Genomic DNA, 24,104 nt, shown 5'->3' with positions numbered 1-24,104 from the left:
TCAGTTAACACAGTGGTTCTCAAACCTTTTCTGTCACGCCCCACTTTGGAGGAAGAAAAGTGTTCGGGCCCCACCGTCCCAACAAAATTGTAACAAAATGGTCCTCCATCCATGCTTTTTCAAATAAAGAAAATTGAAATCCCTTTCAAGTAAACCAGATTGCTCCATCAGACAAAAACTAATAACATGTGCAATCACCAGAGGTGTCAAGTAATGAAGTATAAATACTTTGTTACTTTACTTAAGTAGACATTTTGAGTATCTATACTTTACTGGAGTATTTATTTTTCAGACGACTTTTGACTTCTACTCCTTACATTTTCACGCAAATATCTGTGCTTATTGGAAAAAGCACGAATGTAGGTGTAACGGCCCGATAATCCAAGGACCCAAAAGCACAACTCAGGAAGGCGGAGGTACGGAATACGATTCTTTTACTTCACAGGTCACTACAGGTTACACACAAGGAATGCTGGAGAGCTAGGTTCAAGAACACAAAACAATCTGGCAGGGGACAAGTGCAAGTGAGGGGACCTAAGTAGTGAAGACTAATGAGGGGATGTGCAACAGGTGAGACAGGGATGGGCCAGGTGCAAGAAATGAGGACTGACGAGGAGGGAGTGGCTGATGAAAAGGGGGCGTGCAGCAGGATCTGAAATGACAGGACAGTTAGAATACAGACAGGCAGACAGGATGAAATAACTTAAGGAAAAGTGTGGCGCTAAACCGTGACAGTAGGAGTCACAAAAGGTTGGACCATTTTGTTACAACTTTGTTGGGGCGGTGGGGCCCGAACCATTTTTCTGCCTCCAAAGTGGCGCGTGACAGAAAAAGTTTGAGAACCACTCCCTCAATGTAAATGTAAGTTCATGGTCTAAATCTCTGGTCTTCTTCAATACAGCATGATGTTTACTTAAGGTATGCTTTAGGAGTTGACCGCTACCAGAGCCGGCTGCGACGCCTCTACGTCACTCCTCCGCAGTCCAAATATGGTCACTTATGCTCACAAAGATGGCAATGTTCAAAATCCAAGATGGCGACGGCTAAAAGGCCATTAAAGCCGCAGGCCACAAACCAATGGGTGACATCGCAATGATTACGTACACTTCTCATAAACAGTCTATGAAGCGATGGCGGAGAATCCTTAGAAAATATTCTCTAGCGGACTCTCCAAATAAAAACAGAAACTTCGACGGACGAGGACAAACACTCCTGCATGGGAGCATACATAAATCATAAGCAGTGCAGCCAATGTAACTACGGTCACTGCTAGAAGGGGGGAGAAGTTAAGACTATCCACTATATTCCTGGCCCCATGATGCTTTGCATGAATTATGACTCTTCCCTCTTTTCACAGAATTGGGGGATAATATATGATGTGAAGAAACCTTGTGGTATGCCACGAACGTTCACATATGCCGGTTAAGTAGAGGGATGAAGAACGACGGGCAGATTGCAGCAGAAAAAGATGAAGTGGAGGTGGAGGTGCAGGTTGTTTGCTCCACACCAAGATTGCAACTTCCCATTCTTTCTCGCATTGCACACATATTTGAAAAACGTCCAATAAATCATGGCCTTTGTTATAAATGCCGCAGCCCCACATCACATTCAAACAGAATCGATGTGTGCCTGAACACAAACGCCCTTTATACAATATTCAGCGTTGGTGGAACTGCAATATCCACTTTGTTGCAAATGTAAATAGGAATGTTTAATTTATTTGAGTGTGTAACTGCGCCATAGCATTCATGCATGCGGCACTCATTCATATTTCATTCTTATGAATATGAGAACGCTCCCTAGCCTCTGATGTCAAGTTTGGTGCCATCACTGCTGGCTCGTGTGTGTGGTTGTGTTTGTGAATGTGTGTGTGTGTGTATTAATAGTCGAGCTGTCCTCCAGCTCTGTGGTCACGACAGTCAACAATACAAAGAATACCAAAGACATAAAAATACATCATATGGGTTTTGGAAAATGTAGGGGAAAAAAATTAGGGGAAAGAGCGCTATATTAAAGCCACTATGTTTAGTCACCTTAGTGTTTATGATCCATTGGAGGCAATTTTGTTAACTTGACTTGACAAAACTGGTGGAGTTTCTGTCAGTGCATGATCCCATGTCTTTTTTTTATGCTACCATCATGTCAGAGTTTAACATTTCCCCCGGTCTACTCCCCTTTTCTAACACCGCTTGCTAAAAGACTTGTTTTGTCGAGTCTCTCAAAGGATAATCAGCGAGAAGCTTCATTTCAAATGCATAATGTCTCACTATACAACGTAACTTGTTATGATTAAATTCCACACTCGAACAGGAAGTGACTCGGTTCAACCGCCAGCCGCTGCCTCGATATACACTCAACCTGACAAATTGATCACACGTGGATGAAAATTCAATAACGTCGACTCTTCTCTCGGAATCTCAAAAACGCAGTTTTTATTCTTTTCCAGGATTAACTGTGTAGATTGCAGTCAGATTTGATGAACAGACCTAGTCGTAACAATGGCGTCCCCCTGATGGGGCACTGCATCATGTCCCAGTGCTGTAGTGGCCCGGCTCCGGGAACCTTTTGCTTTACGATTGCACGTTTATTAGTTTGTACAGTAGAATATCACCCAGTGTGTGCTTTTACGTTATCTTGAGGCAAATGAGAGCCAACAGCAGCTGCTAGCGAAGAAACATCTTCACCATTTGAATCTCATTCCTCCAGCAGATGTTTTTTTTAATTTATTTTTTACCACGTACGTCTCCATTCAAGCCTGTTTACTGGCTTCACCGTGATGATGGGAACTTTTAAATCTGTTGTGTCTTTTTAAAAGTTGGCCTGAATTTGGCTTGACAGCAGCTCCGGTTGGGTAAACAGTGCCGCTACGGCGCCAATAACTTCAGTTGCTATCAAAAGTTTCCCTCATGCTGGAGAGAACTTTTTCCTCCCCGATGATCTTTTGCCTTCTGCTGTCTCCATCCATCTTTCTCTCTCTCTCTCCCTCCCTCTGCCACTGGTACAGGCCCGCTTGGCTGGCAGCAGGCAGGAATGCAACCTGAGTGGGCAGAGTAGAGGGAAGGGGCAGAGGCCAAGGCAACACAGAGCTGATCCGAGAACAGCTGCTGCCAAGGTAAACACACAGTGAGAGAGATGGGAGCTGTGGATGTAAATATAGAAAGATTATGGTGGTTTGACACGTATCCCTACCCATCTGATTCACATCCTGGAGCATTAACTATCTTGATCTGCTCCGTGGTAGTGTGGCTGAAAAAGAGAAAGAAAATAACAAAAATCCCCAAAACGTTTTTCAGAGATATTAGATGCAACCTTCATTGAAATGGAACGTATTCTATTTTCAGTAGTGCAAAGAATATGAAATAGAAATAATATAAAAAGAGTGAACTTGGAAGTCAAGTTTGAGCTTTGAAAATGGATCTTGCATCATTATCTGCTACAATAATATTCAAGCCTTGGAAAATCTCCAAAAACCTTGTCTAACACCCAATACGGACAAGATCACCATTACAAGGGGATGTGGGGGATGAAATAGTCGCTGCGTAATTCAACTCCGGACGGCATTTTAACCACCAGTAAACTACAAGATAAGATCTGTAATAGACATGGACATTCTGCAGGACAAAGCCTCAGGAGAGAGTCTATAGTACGTCAAAAGTCATACTCATTCAAACCTGAACATGCAGACAGAAGAAAGCTAATGATGTACAGTGTCCATTGAAAATAAATGTCCATAAATCCACTTAAATTATAGAAACTCATCACATCCGGAAGTTTTCTTCAGTGCCAAAGTAAGGCTGTAATTATGCTTTTCTTCAAAGATCCCTGTGATGTCACGTTTCACCATCAGAGGGTGTGCTCTTGCAATTCGTTGTGTCCGCGTAGCCGCTATGCTAATCGTGGTTGCGTAGCTATCTACTGCGAATGTGTGCGCAACAAATCACTAATACAGAGTCTTCATTCACACGTGCAAATTGAAGACAACAGGACAGTAATGTAAATTGGATTCTGCAATAGTCCATTTTAAGACTCTGACCTGGTGTTAATTCCTTGTCAGCTGCACATTTGATGAGCTTTCAGGGGGTCCTGCTCTCCTGATGACTTGATTTGGTTTCCATCATCAAATAGGTTCCCAAATAGTTCCATATGTTGGTGTTGGAATCTTAGCAAAAACCTGAACATGTTCAGTCCCATTTCACACTGAGCTGATAAATGAAAAGAAAGTAGTAGAACAACCAGCAGCTATTCACACAGAAACAACTCAAGAGAAAAGCCAAAGACGTCGCTCCGCACGGGATTCAATTTACAAGAGGTCCAGCCAGTTCACAGAATAACGGTAGATAACTGTAATTATTAGGGGAGCCGGAGGATAAAATGACCCACAGAAGTGCTGCAGACAGGATTGAACTCACTGGCCAGACCGGGTAACGTTGAAATCACCACACCTTTCTTGATAAGTGAACCCAGGCTGAATGGGGCTTAAAGAGATACATGCAGCACCGATGTATTATGGACAGCTTTGTAAATGAGTAATTCTTCTTCTGTGCAGAAGAAAAGTTGTTTTTACGGATCTATTTTGTTGTAATTATGTACTTTTCTTGATTAAGTCTGAAGAAAGGTCAAAAGCACAAATTGCTTTACCGCCCACATATTCTGACACTTCGTTAAAGTTTTTTTTTCCTGCCACATTGAGGAAATTCACTTAGTAACACATACTGCAGTTTATTGTATGCATTAGTTTAGTTTGTGAGGAAAGTTTGGAGGATATTTATACACTTTGTTCGATATTCAGACGGTAGAAGTCAATACAGAGGCTACTCTTCCACTTGACGGAAAACTTTTTTCTTTCTCTCTCTCTGTTGATTTTATTCATCGTCTCGTTTTATGAAGTGTGACAGCTTCGATCGCCTGGAGACTTTGTGTTCTTACTGTATCTGATTTGAGACAACACAAGGTCATCTAACCGGTGCAAACAAGACTCTCGAGGCGTCCGCCCACCACTATCATCAGCTGACAAGGTCAGCGCGTTCGGGCTGATGTAGAGTGTGCACAGATTACACAGAAAAGTTGCGTCTGTCTAACCTCTCGGACCCCAGGGCCCTTTCCGCCTAATCAGAATCGCTATTTCACATTATTACAACATGTATTTCAAATTGTGGAAAGGCATCACATCATACAGCCCTGATTTGAGTCAAACTGGCTGTGACAGTTTTAGCCTGAATATATATATATATATATATATATATATATATATATATATATATATATATATGTATATGCACACATACACATACATACAAGCTATTAAAGTACAGATTTTCAGGGCTGGATTTTTGGGAACTACCGTAGTATATATAGTTCTGTAGTGCAATACAAATGAATATCCTACCCACGATCTCTTAAAGCAGCACAAGGTTCAATACAGTGAGCCTGTTCATGTGTGAAGTGTGTGAGAGGATTGTGTCGAGCTAAAATGTGTTCATATACTGCGTTCTTTGTTCACTGCAGAACTCCTTTTCTTTATCAGAAAGCCCAATGCCAAAATGTTCCGTCTGTCGTGGAAAACCTGAGCATGAGTTTGCTTTTTTTTTTAAGACATCGTCACAGTATTGCACAGCACAGCCAACGCGGCGGCCGTCACTTATTGTGCCGAAAGGGTTCGTTTGGGAAAGCCGTCAATCAAACTCTGATGAGTGACACGGCCTGGAAGCAGGCTTTGGTCCGCTTCTGAGCAAACTCTGGTCGTGTTTATTGAAGGTGTGAAAGCCAAGCAGATCAACCACGGGACTGTGTGATTTAGACATGTGATTTAAGCGTCAACTCAAAGCCTAAGCTACAATTAAATGTTGATTGTGAGTTGTTAAGATACTGATCTCCACGTCTATGTCCTACAGAGCCAAAGATGGAGCCTGTATGGCTTAATAAAAACAACACTGATTATGGTTTTAGTTCAGGCATAGGCTGCTTCATTCATGCTTTACCATCAGTGGCTCATTCCGCAGCAATTTGGCTACCAAATGACTATTTATGATAAGTCATAACGGCTCTGGTTGCAACCTGTCCATCACTTTGTAGCCCCGCCCTAAAAGCACACCCCACTTTATGTTCTATTTAAATAGATGGGACTATAAATGGGACTATCATTTACTAAATGGACATCATGTTGTATTGAAGAAGACTTGAAACCAGTTTACAATGTTAAATGAGATAATAAATCAACTGAGAAGTAGAGTCATTTTCTCATAGACTTCAATACATTCAGACTTCTTTGTTCAAAACAGAGGTTGCAAGTTTAAGACACTTTTCAGAATTACCTTTAAACATAGGAATTCATAGGAAGTGATCACCGCCGCGATATCACCGCTACATGGACCCATGTGAGGAAATGGAATTCTTCTGATAGCAGGTCAACCGGTTTTGTGCTTTATTTCTCGCCTTATGGCCTTAAAGCCTGAAAATCAAATGGAATTCATATGTATTTTTTATTTGTATCGAGCATAAAATAACTGTTGCATCTCACAGTTTCCATGTTGACGAATGCCCATTGTAAAGCACAGTAGCCTTGCATGTAATGTATGCATGTTTTGTTGTGGTGCCAAGAAGCACCCCGCGATTTAAATCAATGGTGTCGACTTTATACAATATCTTTGCATGCGTGAGCCAATAACACTTCTTCCTGCTGTTCCGCCATTTGCGGCGAATTTAAAATTCAGCTGCAATTGTCCGTCCTCTGAGGCGGCCTTTCCTTCTGTGTAAAATAGAATACTGTGGTTCCAAAGTGCTAATCGGCGAGATAAAACAGTGTCATCTATTGTTAAAGCCTCGGCGCTGGATGGAGTGGGCTCATGTGCGACGGGTGGGCAGATGGACGCTCGGACAAGGCAGGCGGGGTGCTAGACGGACAGACTGGAGGGAGGGCCCCCGCGCCGTGGCCCACAATGCCTTGCCACAGTCCCTCGTGGGTATGCCATGCCACCTTTTTTTTTTTTTTTCATCCTGCCCTCCATCCCCATGCTTCACCCACGTGTAAACAGACTCTCGCACGTACAAACACACAGAGCTCTTGATTTGGGTGGGAACTGAGAAAAAGACAATGTCTGCCATCTGTTGTGTGCGCTTAAATGTTTTACCTGCTGAGGCTCGGTAGAAGTTTCCAAGAAAGACAGGAGGGGACAGAAAGACCCTCCCACACCCTCCACCCCACTTTTAAAAATGATTTTCTTTTATACTTTTATGGGGAGTAGTACGTCAGGTTTAAGGTTTGCATTCCCAGTGGGACCACCTGTATTAAAAATGACTGCACTTCCAACACTGAAGCGGGACTCTGTGGCAGCTTTAGTACCAGCTACCGGCACAATGGTATGAATAGCGAAATGCAGTCACGCAAAAGCACCGCTGACAATAATTCTGGGCTCCGTGCTGATTCAAAAATACAGCTTTTACAGTGAGAGGGCTCCTGTGCAGCTCCCGGTGAGATGAATATTGAGGTACAGGCACTCTGCTTTGCCGAGGCTGTCATATTACCTCTGAATGTCATGATATTAAAGAAGAGTGCTGGTACAATATAGAATACAAGCTGGCTTTGTGTGTGTGTGTGTGTGGGAGTGTGCGCGTGTAGGTGTGTCTGTGTGGAGAATGAGGGGGAAAAAAGCTGAGTTGGCTTTCTGCAGAAGTGTGTTCACGGGACACAAACGCATCACAAGATACATTAGAAGTAGTTTAAACAATTCAAACACTGTGTGTGTGTGTGTGTGTGTGTGTGTGTGTGTGTGTGTGAGAGAGTTCATGCAAGGCACCAGCTCTTAAAAGCGAGTGTTAAAAGTGGTAGGGCTGCAGGCAAGGCCATCCATCAGAAACAGGTAACTCCCACAACACTTTTTTTTTTCCCTTCTGTGTTTCTTCTTGGGTTTTCTCTCATCTCCCATAACACTATTATTACTTTATTGAACTCGCCGTCAAAACGCCTGGATGTGACTTCACGGTGACGGGGAAGCGGGAGCGAACACAGAGAAACGGTCAGGTGGCGAGAAGTAACGTGAGCGTGCAGATCAAGTTGCTCGAATCAATATTTCAATTAAACTGCGGATCGAAATGACAATGTCTAATGTGAAAGTATTGGAATGCTTGCAACCAGTAAGAAATACCTTTTTATAAAGAGAAATACTCACGTTGATCAGCTCTGGCATAACACAACAGGAGGAATTCCAGTAGCTCTCGGTTAGTGAGGAATCAAACAGGTGTGTCTCTCCAGGGGGCCCTTGTACTCCTTCAGTAGTGATTAAAGGGTCCAATAGACAACCTTCTCTGGCCGTCTGCATACACAGTGAGGGCACAGGATATTCAGGGTATTAGTAACCTAAGCGTGAGCGAACCATCAAAATACAGATTAAAAAGGAAGTGGACGTCAGCCATACCTCTTCTGTCAGAAGCAACAAGTTCACTCATAACGAGCTGTGTCATTACAGGATCAAGAGTTATTGATACGCTGCGGGGGATGATTAAACAGGGACTCTGCTCCAAAACCGAGGGTCTGAATATCTAATCAGGGTATTCAGTTGACATTCCAATCGGCCCATATGAAAAGAATAAATGTGGAAAAATAGAGAGGAATAAATAAAAGAATAAATGAGCAAGTACATGAATGTGGTAAAATAAAGATAAAATGAATTAATTAAATTATCAAATGTATTCTCTAAATTGTACGGCTGTTCCTTTCATTATTTGTAATAATATATTTATTCATTTGTTGCATATATATTTACCTAGTTTTTATGTATATTACAAAATGTTTCAATTAATGTAATTGATTAGGTTTTAACCTTTTTATTTCACAGCCATAAACGCACGTTATCGGGATAGCTGTCTTATTAAAAGAAAAATTGAAGGTAACTATCCACCACCTTACAGTATTACAATCCAAGTACATAAAGATAGCTAATGCTACACTATGCAGCTTTCTTTTTTGGGGTATTACATTTATTTTGCATGTGCATTGTATGGCATAAAAACAATTCCTCATGTTGATCTCCCCATAAACTGCTTACGATAGCAAATAGTCAACATATATATAGCTCACATATATTTTCCTCTTTAAAAGGTGATGAAAGTGTCCAATAAAATCGGTTAATGTAGCTTTTCCTGTCCTACTACACCTTCTGCTAAATGTCAACGTTATTGGTAAAGCCAGTGTTACCATTATGTCTTCGATACTTCTATTTGATCAAACAGCATATATCCATTTAATTTAGTTATATATTTTCATTTACTTTCAATTATTCCACTTTGCTCTGTATTCAGTTTGAACCGGGTTTTTTTTAACGCTGTAGATCGAAAACTTGAATTTTGATTTATCATAATGATGTTTAATTCATGTGCAATTAATTGTACTTTTTTTTGTAGCTTCAATGCTTTTTGCCTGCCCTCTTTAAAATGAAACATTTATTCATGCAAGTATTCAACATTTTCAAAACTGTGTGTTATGACCTCAACAGTATTACTGTGCTGAAATTACTGTGTGTGAAATGTTCAATCTGCTGCCTGCTTTTGTCCCACTTTACTGTGTGACGTCGTACATCACTCGCCACACGCATACAAAGTTGCTCTCAAAATGTGAGAATCACATCTTTTGTAACGTCTGTCTGTCCTTGACAGCCACTGCAGTTTTGAGTTTATCGACTGGCATCATAGATTTCTCTCAACCCAATTTAAAACAGTGGTATATCTTTTTTCTTTTTACCCCAACAACAACAACTATTACACTGCTCTCAATTATTCCCTTAATTCACAGCACCAACTTCCCGCTGAACACCAGAAATGTTTCCTTGTATCACGGCGTTGATTCAATCCACGACCAAAGATGTTCCATTGATTTCGCTCCGAGTGATTTTCCACCCTGTTTATGGATCCTTGGCAGGAATTTTCTTCCTCAAAGACAAGGTTGCCAGGGTAACAGCCCCACGGTAAGATGGCTTCAAAACTCTGGTTTTGATTTCCTTGGTTTGATTCCACTTGCATGTGTGTGTGTGTGTGTGTGTGTGTGTGTGTGTGTGTGTGTGTGTGTGTCTGTGCCGGTGTGTCCGCGCCCTCTGTGCACAAGGATGCATATATATTCATATACATGATATACTGCAGCCTTTTAGTAAATAAAGCAAATAGTGCCAGCAGTTGAGGCCGCACGCAGCCTGGAGGAAGTTCTAATGTGACAAAAGACAGAATAGTATTAGCATGTGCTAATAGGCTTATTTGCCAGAGCCATTGGCTGTGAGCGAGCACCTGTGAGCGCTAAAGGTTTTTTTTCCGGTGGGAGTTTTCTTACCGTGCCTGTTTAAGGAGTGATGGGAATAAGAAGAGAGAAACAAAAATCTGCACCAACACAAGGGTCTTTTGTCTGCTATTATATGTATTTATTTATTTTTTGCTCACATATTCTTGTGAGGCTTTTTATTTACCCGTCCCTCCACACAAACACACAGACACAATCATTTTACATTGTACCCACCTCAATATGAAATCATACCGTTCAGAACAAGTCTCACAATAGACCTAAGTGCAGGGGGGGAGGACATCAGAAGAAGAAGAGAAACAAAATAATTGTTGGGGCTCTCTATCATTATGGCGTTTTCATACCAAAAACCTATTATGATGTTTGCAGCATGATTACATGCTGCGGAGTAGGAATCTATCTGCCTATGTGCGAATGTGTGATATGCGTCTGTTTTTAGACGATGTAATTAGAGGTAATTACAATGCGACCGCATCCAGCGCCATGCTCGGCCTCGCTCCCATCCAGCCGCCATGGCGGGAGAGGCAAGAGATGGTGTTCTGCTTTATTTATCTATTTTGTCTTGTGCGTGTTTATCAGGTATCACGCTGACCCTTAAGTAGACCACGGATGCCAGAGGGAGTCGCATTGTTTTCTCCCACTTGTCGTTTAGTAGGACGAGTTGCAGCGACTCCATTTCAGGGAGGACAATTACAGTAAATAGAAGTAATTATCCAGTGATCTGTTATCAAGAAAGACCTAATTTCTCTCTTAATTTAGTTTGAAATTAAAAAATGAAAAAAATAAAAATAAGGCAAAAAATCAGCCACACATTAGTGCATTTTTTTCCTCCTTTATGTCTTGTGTGAGAAGACTATGTTCAATGGTACTCCTAGTGAGAGCTATTTTGTATTATAATGAGTTTACATGTTGAAGGGTCAAGAAAAATAAACAACTCTGTATGGATAATGCAATGAAGCTCAAGCGTAAGTTCAGTAAGGAAGACAATCTTTACTCGCCGGTTCATTCAGAAGCCAGTCTGTAGTCTCACATCGATTACTCCATCAGCTGATTGGGGGCGTGTATGTTGAATGAACCAACCAGCCAATCACAGCGTTGTTGTCTAACTTTAAATAGTTTCTCCTCAGGGCTGTCAGTTGTCATTTCAGCTCAAACCGATGCGACCCTCCTCCACCCCAGGCACCGCCAGTCAGCAGTCAGTCCTGCTCTTCATTCATCATCGGGTTACAGCAACTCCCTTCTTCTTCGTCACCACCACCAGTGTCTGGACTCCAGTGGGGATTCTGCTGGCGCAGATGTCAGCTGTCAGCATCACTACTCCTTGCTTATCCCAATTCAGGATGGAGTCCAATCCCCAAAGACTTTGCACTATTCAAATATATGCTATGGTAATAAATTATTGTTAAACTCTGAAACAAGTCTCTCCTGATTGAAATTATATTAAATGAATAACACAGAATTTATTATGCAAATGAAACAATTAGAATTATTAAAAGTATTACGTGATTGTGGAGGAAAGTCAGACAAAGGCTCAGGAATGTGGTGCACTAAAGAGAGGATTGCTTGGCCTAAGGCCTGGGGTTGGGTTGACTAACACCTAACATGGGAGAGTGATAAGGAAGAAGAGAAACGAAGTCTCGTCCAATCGGTGGACTGGAAGAGGTGCCGGCTATGTAAATGAGGAGGACTCTTCTCAGGGGACAAAGGCAGAGACAGTCCGAAAATCAGCACATCTCTTTGGGCTTACTACCGGGCAGGTACCTTCTACGCCTTCCTGGCGGGGGGGCACTGGATCTCTGTCCCATGGGATATATTTGATGTAGTTCTTAGTGTGATTCAATTTGTCATTGTGTTCACTATACTTTTTATATAAATCATTTTTATTGTAACTGGAATCATTGATTCGGCTCATTTTGGTTGAGAAGGCCGAAGACCCGAAGACCCGAAGACCTGCAAAGAAAGTTGCAAAATGGAGAGACATTTTCACCTTCTGTCCACAGTCCTGAGAGTTTCCTGCCTCCTCAGCTGCAAAGCTCGGCAGCTCGACCCGTTACCTGCAATCACCTCTAAATCGCTTCGCTACCTGACAAGCAGGCTAATCAAATCTGCTTCGAGCCGGCTACTGGGCAGTGCAGGTAAAAACTGTGCCTCTCCAAGGCCGTGCATAACAGTACAGCGTGGATACCTTCATCAGTTATTAAATGATCCAGCAAGACAGCAGATCTTAACTGTCAAATGACCTTCTGAGCTATTCTGACAACGCCGAGCTTCTCTGAAAAACGTAAAAGTTCCTAACAAACTATTTGACTTTTTTCCCCAATTGGGTAAATAAGGTCATAAGACATACATTTATTCGTTGTTGTTTTTTTTTTATGTGGAGAAAAGGGGCCTGAGGAATTTATATTGTATTATTTTCTATATGAACTGTAAAGCTTGCAGTCGGTATCCATGACAGAAACTGAAAGTACATTTTACAATAAAGATGCATAGAATATAATTGGCTCCATTTCTTAAAGTTGTATACTGTATGCAGAGAGTCGGCTTTATCGCTTTTTAAATCAGGTTTCACAGGAAAAAATAAAAGAAATTATTCATGGGAAGTACGCATTATATATTTCAAAGCAAAGTGTTGGGAGTTTAAGATCAAACCAGAGAGTCATGGATGGTCTGAAGACAGTATAGGCCTGCTTCCTCATCCTCATCTGAGAGCCCAGCTTACCATCTCTAGCCTAATGCAGAATGCCAGGTAACGCCGGCACCGGCTCACTGAAGCCCTTTGTGTCTGAATCGCTTCTGACTGCAGAGGGAAGACTCACATGCGTACAATGGAAGGCTTCTTCTAGCCCGCAGCACGCCTGCATACTTCTGAACGGCTTGTAAAGAAATACTGTAAACAGCACTGCATTTGAAATGAGTTTGCTTAATACATAATGTATCACAAACATCGCCGTTCACAAGTAATGAACCGCTGCAGTTTCTAACAACTCTTTTGAAGAGCTATGTTTTTTCTTCTTCTATTTTCCTTCTCACCCAAATCCAACACTAAATGATTTAACCATATTTCCTCCATTGATGGAGAGATAAATCAGTCCGGCACCAAGCACACAGAAAGACGCAACTTCAATACTCCCTTTTGTAAATTACATTATGTTTACATTAGGCAACAAAACAGATATTACAATAAATAGTGTGCGCATAGGTCACATTAATCAATGCGAAGGCAGGGATGTTGAGATACCATATTGTTGGAGGGCACTGACGAATGTCCTGCCCTTTGAGCGTGTGGATTTGCACATGGGAACACCTGAACCCAGTTAAATGTGTGATATCCGTGTACACATGCACTACTTAAGAAGGAAAATCAGAGGATTTTGGTTTAAAAAAAACAACAACTAATGCCCTTTGAACACTTGTGAAACATCTCTACGGATCCGCGGAGCTGCTTAAGCCAATCACTCCCGTTCGATGATAACCGAACGATCGAGGCTGCCAGTTACCTCGATTATTTGTCATTTATTACCGGTGATAAACGTCGTAATAAATCCATGCGCAGCGCGGAGGCGATGTGTCATGAAAGCGGTGTTTCTGTCGCACAGCTGTGGGACGGATGCACAAGATGTCGGTTCTGGTTGAACGAAAGGTTTATCTTACAAATTGAGGATGTGGTTACTTTTGATGGTGAATGTGAATGTATTATTATTTGAGGCCGGTGTTGTTTGGCAGAGTTGTAGCAAAGCAGGTCGGCAGGCAGATTTATATACTTTGATAAAACGCCATCATGGCTAAGAAAAGAATAGGAATAAATAGCCGCCTGCATCGGTAGTGTAATATGATTTAACATTATCGGTTAAATCAGTGGTTCTCAAATGGGGGTATGTGTACTCCTGGAGATACGTGGAGGCACTCCAGGGGGTACGTGAGATTAAAGCAAATCTATTTGAATTAGCATTCATTCAAAAAATCTTTAAAAAATCATATTTAATAAATATTCAATAAAATATAAGTGTATGTTCATAAACTGGTTTGTATATATTCTATATTAAATCAGACACTGATGGCACAGCGCTTTGTATTACATCTTTTTTTTCAACCAAAAATTATTTTGTGCTGGTTAGGGGTTACCCAGAACCACTGGGTTAAATGACATGAGCGTCTTCTACCTCTTCGTAACGCTCACTATTTTTATGCCTCGGTGCTGACACCAGACGCGGCCAAAGGGCCGTGTTTTCGGGCTGTCCATCTGTTAGTGGTGCAACGGATCATGAAAGTTGGAACGGATTACGGATCGGATCAGCACAAAAGAAAAAAGGGAGCAAATATATCGTTAAGAGATCCGGATCATCATTGATGATCCATATTGGCAGATACAGATTCCTTTGTTGTTTGATTATGGTAGCTGGTCTACAACGCTCCAGGCTATTTATTTTATTTATCCCAAAAATCATTTCAACCACTTTGAAGTCAGTGTAAACCATACGTAGGGATCATGGATAAAACAAAAGCAGGGCAGGCAGAGCGGGATGAGAGCCCGGCGGCAGGGAGACAGGCGGGCGGCAGGGAGACAGGCCGGGGAGCTGGAGATGATCCAAACTACGGGACACAGAAAGACAAGGTGAAGTAAAACGGTTCAAGAAAACTTTAACATTAACATTTAACTAAAAAATTCATATGCTAAATATGTTATTACACAATGATCTAATCGAATAAGAGTGACGGGATAAAGAAGGGGTAAACCAAAGAAAACCTCAGAAATAGAAATAAACCGTTTCTGCCGCTTGAATTTTACTCATCACACCCTCAACATCGGTTAGACTCCTTTTCGGAGAACACACGATAAAAAAACAACTGCTTTTATCTGGAACTAATTGTCCATGAAAGCTCCTCTATTGAATTAAACAAGCTCTGGCTCTGCTGGGTTAAAAGTAAGACAAACTACCTAAGCTTCAAAAAGCAAAACTTCAAAGTGGACGGATAAAAACAAAAAATCTGACATAACATAACCTCTGGAGGATGTGAATAGAAAAAGTTTCGTGAGCCCCCTCAAGCACATCAAGCGCTCGCGAAGTTGTCCTCACTCCTGTCAGTCGGCAGTGACCGTCCACAGAAGTATGACTCCGTAAATTATGTATTTATCACACAAAACTATCCTTTATGAAATCACGTTAAATAATTAACAGCAATGAATATCATTTGTCTTCATCTGGGAAACTCTGAGGGTTGTAGATGTACACAGTAAACCACATAAAATGGGCTGTGGCGGGCCAGTCAAAGTCAAAGGGAATAGCAAATCTCTAAGTGGCTTCTCAAACACTTGCAGAGCGCCGCCTCTCCTTATGGCTCCGTGTTTCACTGATGGATGCTTTGAGACTCGCTGCAAATAAGGCACACTATTTTCCCGCGTTGGCAACATCTTGATTTTAGAAACGGAAGTTGTAGGTCGTCAATATGAATGTAATCCCCAAGGATACTGGGATGTATTTCTTAAATGTTGCAGTGACATTTTCTTCTCTTCTTCTCATATACATAAATCGCGCTGTAGATCTAATTGGTTCTCATATCCAAACAGAATGAATTTGGACTGGAACCACTTTGAATAAATTACCTGTTGCTTTAAAAAGGGATGGTTTGACATTTTGTGAAATACACAACACCTTAGCTTTTGTCATAGCATAAAAAAGGCCAGAAATGTGACTATTATTATGAACAAAAATACATCCCAAATGATCCTGGATTTAAATGGAAGTGAGAGCAGTTTCCCTAAAAGCCAATCCACAGTTGGACCAGGGCTTTTTTTGGGTCACTTTGGCCAATGAACAGTGTCAACACTTGGTATACCGTTAGCTTGCGGACAGAGACATTTCCGATGGTCTCGCTACTGTTTCAGTTTTGGCCTCCCCAGTGGTAGCCACTGTGTTCCCTCAGCTGGCTGCAGTGGTCTTACTGACCTGGCTTCAGTCTTCTCTGCTCTCTTGTAACTTCCTGAACAGAAGTGTGTGGACTCCTCCTCCTTCTGTTGCGAAGTATCAGTAGATTTCTGTTGTAGCAATCCAAAAATGGCATCTCCCAACAGCAGCCTAAATCGGGCTCAGCCGGTTGCCAGAAGCGTAGCTGACTTGTGATAAATGAGGCAGCAGAACGGGTCCAGGTGCACTGGTCCGATCCCGAGTGTCAACACAGCCGGAGACTGAGACTTCAGTCGTTTTCTATCCCAGTTCAGCCCGGGTCTGTACCATGAAGACCTTGCCAAATCCAGCCCCCCACAAGGGCCTGAGCCTTTTCACCTCATGCCTCCCAGCGTCTGAACACAAGTGTGGCAACACTCAGCGGCAAGTTTCAGGTCACTTTCTGCAGCACAGCTATTCTCTTTTTTACTTTTTTGTCCTCCTCAATGCCACTTGGATCTGCAGGGTTATTAAGTTGGATGTTTCCTGTTCGTCAGTGAACGAACGCTACAACTTCTCAAGACCTAAACCGAGCTCCCGGGTCTTGCTTGCCAGACACCTACTGATTAAATGAAAGTGAAGGGTCCTGAATTTATTGAAAACTTAAAGGTGGGCAGACTTTTAAAGTGGACTATTCTCCTTTCAGTGACAAGCTCTTTTCTCAGCTTTTTCAATTATTTTTTTCCGATGAAAATTCTTACTATCTGTCGATGGTCGAACGGTCAATTTTTCCCCTCATTTCTTTACATTTAAAAGTTACAGAGTTTGTTCAACACATGGTGTTTATGTGTGGACCCAATTTGGCAGGTAAAGTGTGGATTTAGCACAAGATTGGTGATCATGCCTGAGACGGAAAAAGCTGAGCATCACACAGAGAGAGAGAGAGAGAGAGAGAGAGAGAGAGAGAGAGAGAGAGAGAGAGAGAACACAACACATTGGGACAGGACAGCGGGAGCCTCTCCTCCTAATTAATTCCCATTTTCATCCTGAATCTGATTGCGGGAAGAAGAGGGATGCGAGAAAAGGCTGCCCTCTTCAAAGCGCCTAATGAGCTTAATCGACCAAACTCTACAATCTGATTTAAGCCCGTCTCCTCGCCCGTGAATTAAACTATTTAAAAAAAAAAAACAGCTTGAACTTAACTGGCGGCTGCTAAATCACAGCAAATCACTGTAATCCTGCGTGTCCGAAAAAGAGCCTGCAGAGGGCCGGGGGCCTTTTTATGATAGGGAGTCTGGGCTGATAAGGACACGTGTGTGTTTACATGCACCGTATGTCACGTACATGTGAACTGTGCGTGCCGCTATGCATGCTTTACCACACTATGTGATAGCTATTGGAACTCTCGTCACCCCCCCCCCCCCCCATTGCTCATCAGCTACCTCCCCCTCCCGTAGCCCTTGATGCCCCTCAGCGAGCTTTGTTTCGACAAAGCCTGTTAGTTGATCGTTCAATTTTCTGCTCTCCTCAAGCCCCTGCACTCCTCTCCGTCTCCCGTCCTCATCTTTCTCAGCTCAGCGTTTCAGCGTTCCTTCCTCGCAGCTGCTGAGTAAGAGGAGGCGAATGAAAGATGGTAACCGCTCGTCTGATGAAGATAAAGGCCAAACATTGAGACCCTTCTTTGTCGATGCCTCGTTCTAGCTTCTTGTCAGTGATTCACTCCCTCCATCCGCGTTATTTGTCCCTGCACTCATGTTTTTCTCCATGTTGTGGGTTTAAGTGCTTCGTCTAAAAATAAAAATAGTAATTGGAACATAGAGAGGCGCTGTTGACATTTTCATACAAATCCACTAGTTGGTTAGCAGGAGAAGTGCTTAAAAACTGTAGACCTGTCAAGACCTCTTTTCCCCTGTGTTTGAGTCGTCGTAGGAACCCCAAATGAATTCCAATACTTGTGTTCATTGTATGTATTTGTTCAGCTGTGTTACGTTCAAAAATCTTTGGGTGGTAGACTCGAAGAAATAGTTCTGGATTCAGTAAGTTATAATAAAACAGATTTAATCAAAAGTTGATGGTACAGTTTATACGAGGGTGCACAAAAACGCAGCGTCCACAGACCACCGAATATCTAACGGCAGTTAACTGTCTAGCGTTCAAATTATGCACACCGATCGGTGTAAAACATTTGATATTATAGATCAATATAATGGCCGTCGTCGTTTTTCATTGGCTTAGCATTACAGCGTGCAATTGCTGCCGTAAACGGACCAATGAGACCGTAGGATTTTGAATCGCCCGCGGTGAGAAATAAATAAAAACTCTTTGTAAATGTAACGATACTAATAGGTTTGTAAGGATATGGATTACAAGCGTCCGAAATGAGCTTCCTCTGCAGGGTGGCCGGGCTCAGCCTTAGAGATAGGGTAAGGAGCTCGGACATCAGGAGGGAGCTTGGAGTCGAGTCGCTGCTCCTTCCTGTCGAAAGGAGTCAGCTGAGGTGGTTCGGGCATCTAGTCAGGATGCCTCCTGGACGCCTCCCATTAGAGGTTTTCCTGGCACGTCCAACTGGTAGGAGACCCCGGGGAAGACCGAGGACACGCTGGAGGGATTATATCTCCCGGCTGGCCTTGGAACGCCTCGGGATCCCCCAGAATGAGCTGGAAAGTGTTGCGGGTGAGAGAGAAGCCTGGGCCGGCCTGCTGAACCTGCTGCCACCGCGACCCGGGCTACTTATAAACATTTTAGTGAAACATAAAAAAATGGAGTTTACGTAAATAATTAAACCTAAACATCATTTTAATTTTTCTTTTAAACCACAGCAATTTAAATGAGGTCTTGTTCCTGTCCGTTTTTTTATTCCTGTTTTTGTTTCTTCCACCTCTTTTCCTCTTGGCCTGTTGGAGGCTTGTCCTTAGTTTTTTTGTAAATAAATATTCTTTTTGAACTGTTGCTTTGGCGTTTGGGTCCTTTTTCGTACCCCATCCCGTAACAGATATGCAAGGTGCCGTTTTTAAAAACACACTATTTAAGAGGCAAAACGGGGCAGTGTTGAACAGGTACGGCTGAAAAGAAGACAACATTTTAAAGCCAGAAACTCAAACTTTATCAACATTTAATTCAAAGACAAGTCATATTTGTGGACACGATAATGTGCAAGTGATCTGTAGGAAGAGTAATGTGCAAAGACACTCGACGGCACTCTCGGATCACTTTTAATCCCTCAAACGATCACCGTGCATAATTGCTGCTGACATAATTTACACACGTGAACAGACGAGGTTGCAAGACGGCAGGCAGAACTAATCCTCTGCACCCGATTGATAGATTTAGCATCACAACTCCCTCACATGCTCATAACCCCGAGCCGGATGGGCTTGCTGCGGTAGTCGGTGTTACACGGTGTTCAGGCAACACGCCAATCACTAGGGATACCCAAATCTGATACCACAGTAAAAAAACGAAACAATAAAGGATTAAAAGCTAGAGTCAAGAAGTTAAACAGGTTATACTAATGCTGCGTTCACACCAAACGCGACACGATACTGCGTCAGTTTACTTGCGTGACAATAAAATGGTGTTCACACCAAACGCGCGAATAATCGCACCGCGACAAGGGGCTTATGTCCATCACTTCTCTCCGTGAAAAAGAGTTATCTTTTCCGCTATCAACTGTGTAGCCATCTCAGGAAATGTTCCTCCTGGGCTTCTGTAGGGCTGAGTAGGCCTTAGCCCCTCCTACTTCCTGGTTCCCAATTAGTTTGGGCCACCATATACAAGCCACAGCTGTGGGGGCAAATCAATGCCGAAAATAGAGAGCGCAAATGAGCTCCACGAGAGCGCGCAAATCAAACAGCCGCGCGCGTAATTTACTTTGACGAGCGCTTTTACATCACTACGAGAGCAAAACTCACTCTCGTGAAACTTTAACCTGCTCGCTCGCGTGTCTGTTACCTGCTCTCTCTCGAGTATATTTCCTTTTTGACAGTAAGTGGGCGGACCCAGTCACCATCGTACCTCTACATCTAATTGGACTAAAGTTCCTAGTCGGCAGTACAACGCTATTTTGCAGTACGAGCACTCTAGCGTGTGATAAAAACTGCACAGTACATCTCAGGAGCAGCCTTTTTTTTTGCCTTAAGTTTATTGTGATTCTGTGTGTTAGGAGGACCCAGCAAAATAAGCTTTTCATTGGACAGAATAACTGCCTGTTATCTGTGCATATGAGAATAAAAATATCTTGAATCAATACACAGTACACCCACACATACACACTCAAAACAGATACAGAAACACATACAATTGTATAAATATGTATTTTTTATATATATATATTTATATATATAATGGCAAACAATTCGGTCAAAAGTAATAAGACATCGTTGTAGTTCAAAGTAGAAGTTAAATTTAAATCTTAAGTTATGAATCGTAACCTTTCCCTCAGTCAAACTGATGTAACGTTGCTGTGAATAAATAATAAATAATAAAGATTGCTCGTTAGATCCTCAAAACTGAATTATATCTCATGTTTAACCACGACGGAGACATCGGAGCCAGCGGATCATTTCAAAAAGTCCTGCCGGGATCAGGCTGCTGTCGGCGGGCAGCAGAGCGCTGACGGCCCGGTGCTGCGGGGCTCTAGGTCCCGCGAGCAGGAACTCAAACCGTCAGCGTATCTTTTTAAGTCGGCTGATTCTTGACAAACCGACCACAGATTTGATGCTTAAACAACTAACTTCTCGCCTGAAAACATCCTAAAATTACATTTTGTGACTTAATAATAGTAGTATTCAGAGAACGCCAACTTTCAGTTGTGTTTTCTCATCCACCATTGTTCCCGGTGTGAAATGCATTCCAGCCAATCCGAAGACGAGGATTGTAACCAATTAGATGTAGAGATGGATGGTGACTGGATCCGCCCACTTACTGTCAAAAAGAAAATCTACTCGAGCGCGAGCAGGTAACAGACACGCGAGCGAGCAGGTTAAAGCTTCACGAGAGCGAGTTTTGCTCGGGCGAGAGCAACTTTTGCTCTCGTAGTGATGTAAAAGCGCTCGTCAAAGTAAATTACGCGCGCGGCTGTTTGATTTGCGCGCTCTCGTGGAGCTCATTTGCGCTCTCTACTTTTGGCATTAATTTGCCCCCATACACACCATGAGCTTCCTCTTTCTCTCTTTGACTCCCAGGCTTCGGTAGGTGTGGACTTTAGCTTAGTTGAGGCATATTTGCAGTGGGTTCATCCTGTTTGTCTTTTACTCTAGGTACAGCTCCAGTTTCCCACTTCCCAGTAGAGCTTTCTGGATGGGGATTGTGCAGTGAGCAGCCTAGAGACGCGGACTGCCGCTGCTGTTTTGTTTGACTTTGTTTTGCATTGCTTGGTTTTGTGTTGCATGGTTGTATTTTAGTTCATTTAGTTACCCTTTTTGGTGCATCTGTACCTCCTAAGTATATTATATATACTTGTTTTATTGGTTTAAACCTTTTTAGATGTGCTGGACATCCTGTATTTTAATATTCTGTCAAAGTTGTTTCTTATAATAAATGTTATACTCTTGGGATAATCCTTGGTCTCATTAAACCATCCACTGCCACATGGATCCTTTTAAACTGCAAGCTCTTTACTGGTTTTGAGCAGTGTTAAGGTGCAGGACGAGTGTAATTTGAACCTGATCAAGGCCTTGTTGCGGCCCGTGGTCACATTCGGAATAAATAACCATTATTTCTGCTTTATACTTGTTGTGGAAGTCCCAAAAATGTCGGAACATCAAACGCCCTCGTGTTTGGGGTCATAACACCATCCGTAGCCGCACACAGCTCGACGAATTTCACCGACTCCTCCAGGAATTGCGTCTGGCTTATCTCCGTAAAAACAGTTACTGTTTCCACCATGGCAATAACCACTAGTTCTGCTTTATACTTTGAACATCAAACGCCATCGTGTCTGGGTTCATAATATTATCCGTAGTCCCACAACAGCGTCTGAATGACGGCCGCTACCAGCGCTACTTCAGGTGGAGCAGCAACGGCAAGACGGCGGTGGTGACGGGCGGAGGTTCCCAACGCTGATTGGCTGACGCAACTATGACTCACGCGAGTTGGGAAATTTCAACTTGCCCTGCGTCATATACGCTATTCGCGCTGCCTGAAACGTGTCATTCGCACCGCCTGGCAAAAATGTTGCGCCAGGCATCTGTGCATTGACTTTGCATGTAATCTACTCACGCGAATGATTTGCGCCGCGTTTGGTGCGAACACGGCATAATGCTGTTATGATGTGGTGCATTCACGGACCCAAATGCAGCGACAGGAAAGCAGAGTTCTTTCTTAGACCAGTGATTTATTGCAGCGATATAACAAGGTCCGGGTGCAGACAGGACCAGCCAGCAAATAGGTGGAATTGTCAATTAGAGGCGCGTACCCGCGCTCCGAGAAGCGGCTGCCTCTTTCTCGGCAGCAAACTGTCAGTCAAACGGAAGCGTGCGCCCGCTCTCCGGGCCGGAAAGTGGCCGTGCCGCGTCGGCGTATTCCTCTCTGGTCCGAGCCGGAAAGTGTCTTTTAACGACGGGCAGACTGGAAGGCAGGATCTTCAGGCCTCACCGCTGATCTCCGTGGAACGAGCGGGAGGTCCTCTTCTCGCAGGTGAAACCCGAGGCTCGACACTGGCAGGAAGGTAAAAACAAACGGGATCAAACAGGAAAACAGGCTACTCAGGGGCAAAGATGCCAGGTTGGCAAACCGACGGAATGACACCAAAGGCGAGGATGACCAGAGTATTTATCAGCAGGAGATGATCACAGGAAATGAGAATCCGCTGTGCTCACGGGGAGAGGCAAGGCGGCTGTGGGCGGAACTCACAGAAAACACATGGTTAGGCAACAATCCTCAGAAATACAGATTAGAGCGAATCATCCAGTCACTACGTTAGAAGGCTTTTTCCTTCTTGAAACAGAAGAAATTAATAAGTGAACTGTTCACGATTTTATTTGTGAATCATTTTAATTAATGAAACACTATTTAAAGGTTTTCTGAATCTGCCCTTTTGATTTGCTGAATATTGCTTTTTTGGCGATATTCAATGTAATTAAAGTGGTCCACAATGATTTTTAAGCAGTTTTTAAGTCGTAAAAACCTTTAACATTTGTTGCTGGAGGTCCTCTTGAAACAGGGGCACGCCAAAATTCCAAGTAATTGCGTAAAAGTGCCATACAATATGTTCAGTGATTGTATTTCAGGCTAGCCTAAATTAGCATGAAAATAACAATCTTGGGAATGCCTCTAAGACATAAGTGAATATGCTTCATTTAAGCATGTCGATAAAGAGAATGGTCCGCCATGGAAGCACAGGACTATACATGTTAAATGTTTGCACTCCGAATTGGTCTCGAGCTTCGAGTTATTTGTCATTCCATCATGCTGCATTTTTCGGCGGCTCTAAAATCAATTTGCAGAGCATTAAAGAACAGCACGAAACAACAAGCGTTAGCAGTTGAACCGCTCAATCCCCCCGAAACACAATCTCAATTCCACTGCAGCGGATTTAGCGAGTGCATAAACTGACACTATTGATGTAAGAGAGGGAGAATCGAGCGAGCATAACCAGAGCATCAGAGGAGATGCTCACCGACATGCTGCATTTCCTCACGGCGTCTTTGTGAGGCGCTGTCATTAGGGAGCTCCGGAGCATCTAAGTCTAATTAGGCTGTTTAGTATTGAGCCGGGAGGACAAGGGGCTGGACTCTGAGTCCGGCTCGGCCTCCGCCGCCTCTGGAGTCCTCCGACAGGCACTTTTTTAACGAGCTGCAGGCTGCGTGTTTTTATTAACTCTCGACTCCCTCTGTCACTTATTTCCTCTTCGTCTGCTCCGTCTCTCCTTTCCTATTCGGAAAGAACGCGCCTGCAAAAAGTTGAACTCGGAGACAAGAGATACCTGCGGCCTCTGCAACACA

Source organism: Taurulus bubalis (assembly GCF_910589615.1).
Source record: "Taurulus bubalis genome assembly, chromosome: 11".
Taxonomy (NCBI): domain Eukaryota; kingdom Metazoa; phylum Chordata; class Actinopteri; order Perciformes; family Cottidae; genus Taurulus; species Taurulus bubalis.
The sequence above is the reverse complement of the archived record's forward strand: the minus strand, read 5'-3'. Positions refer to the sequence as shown.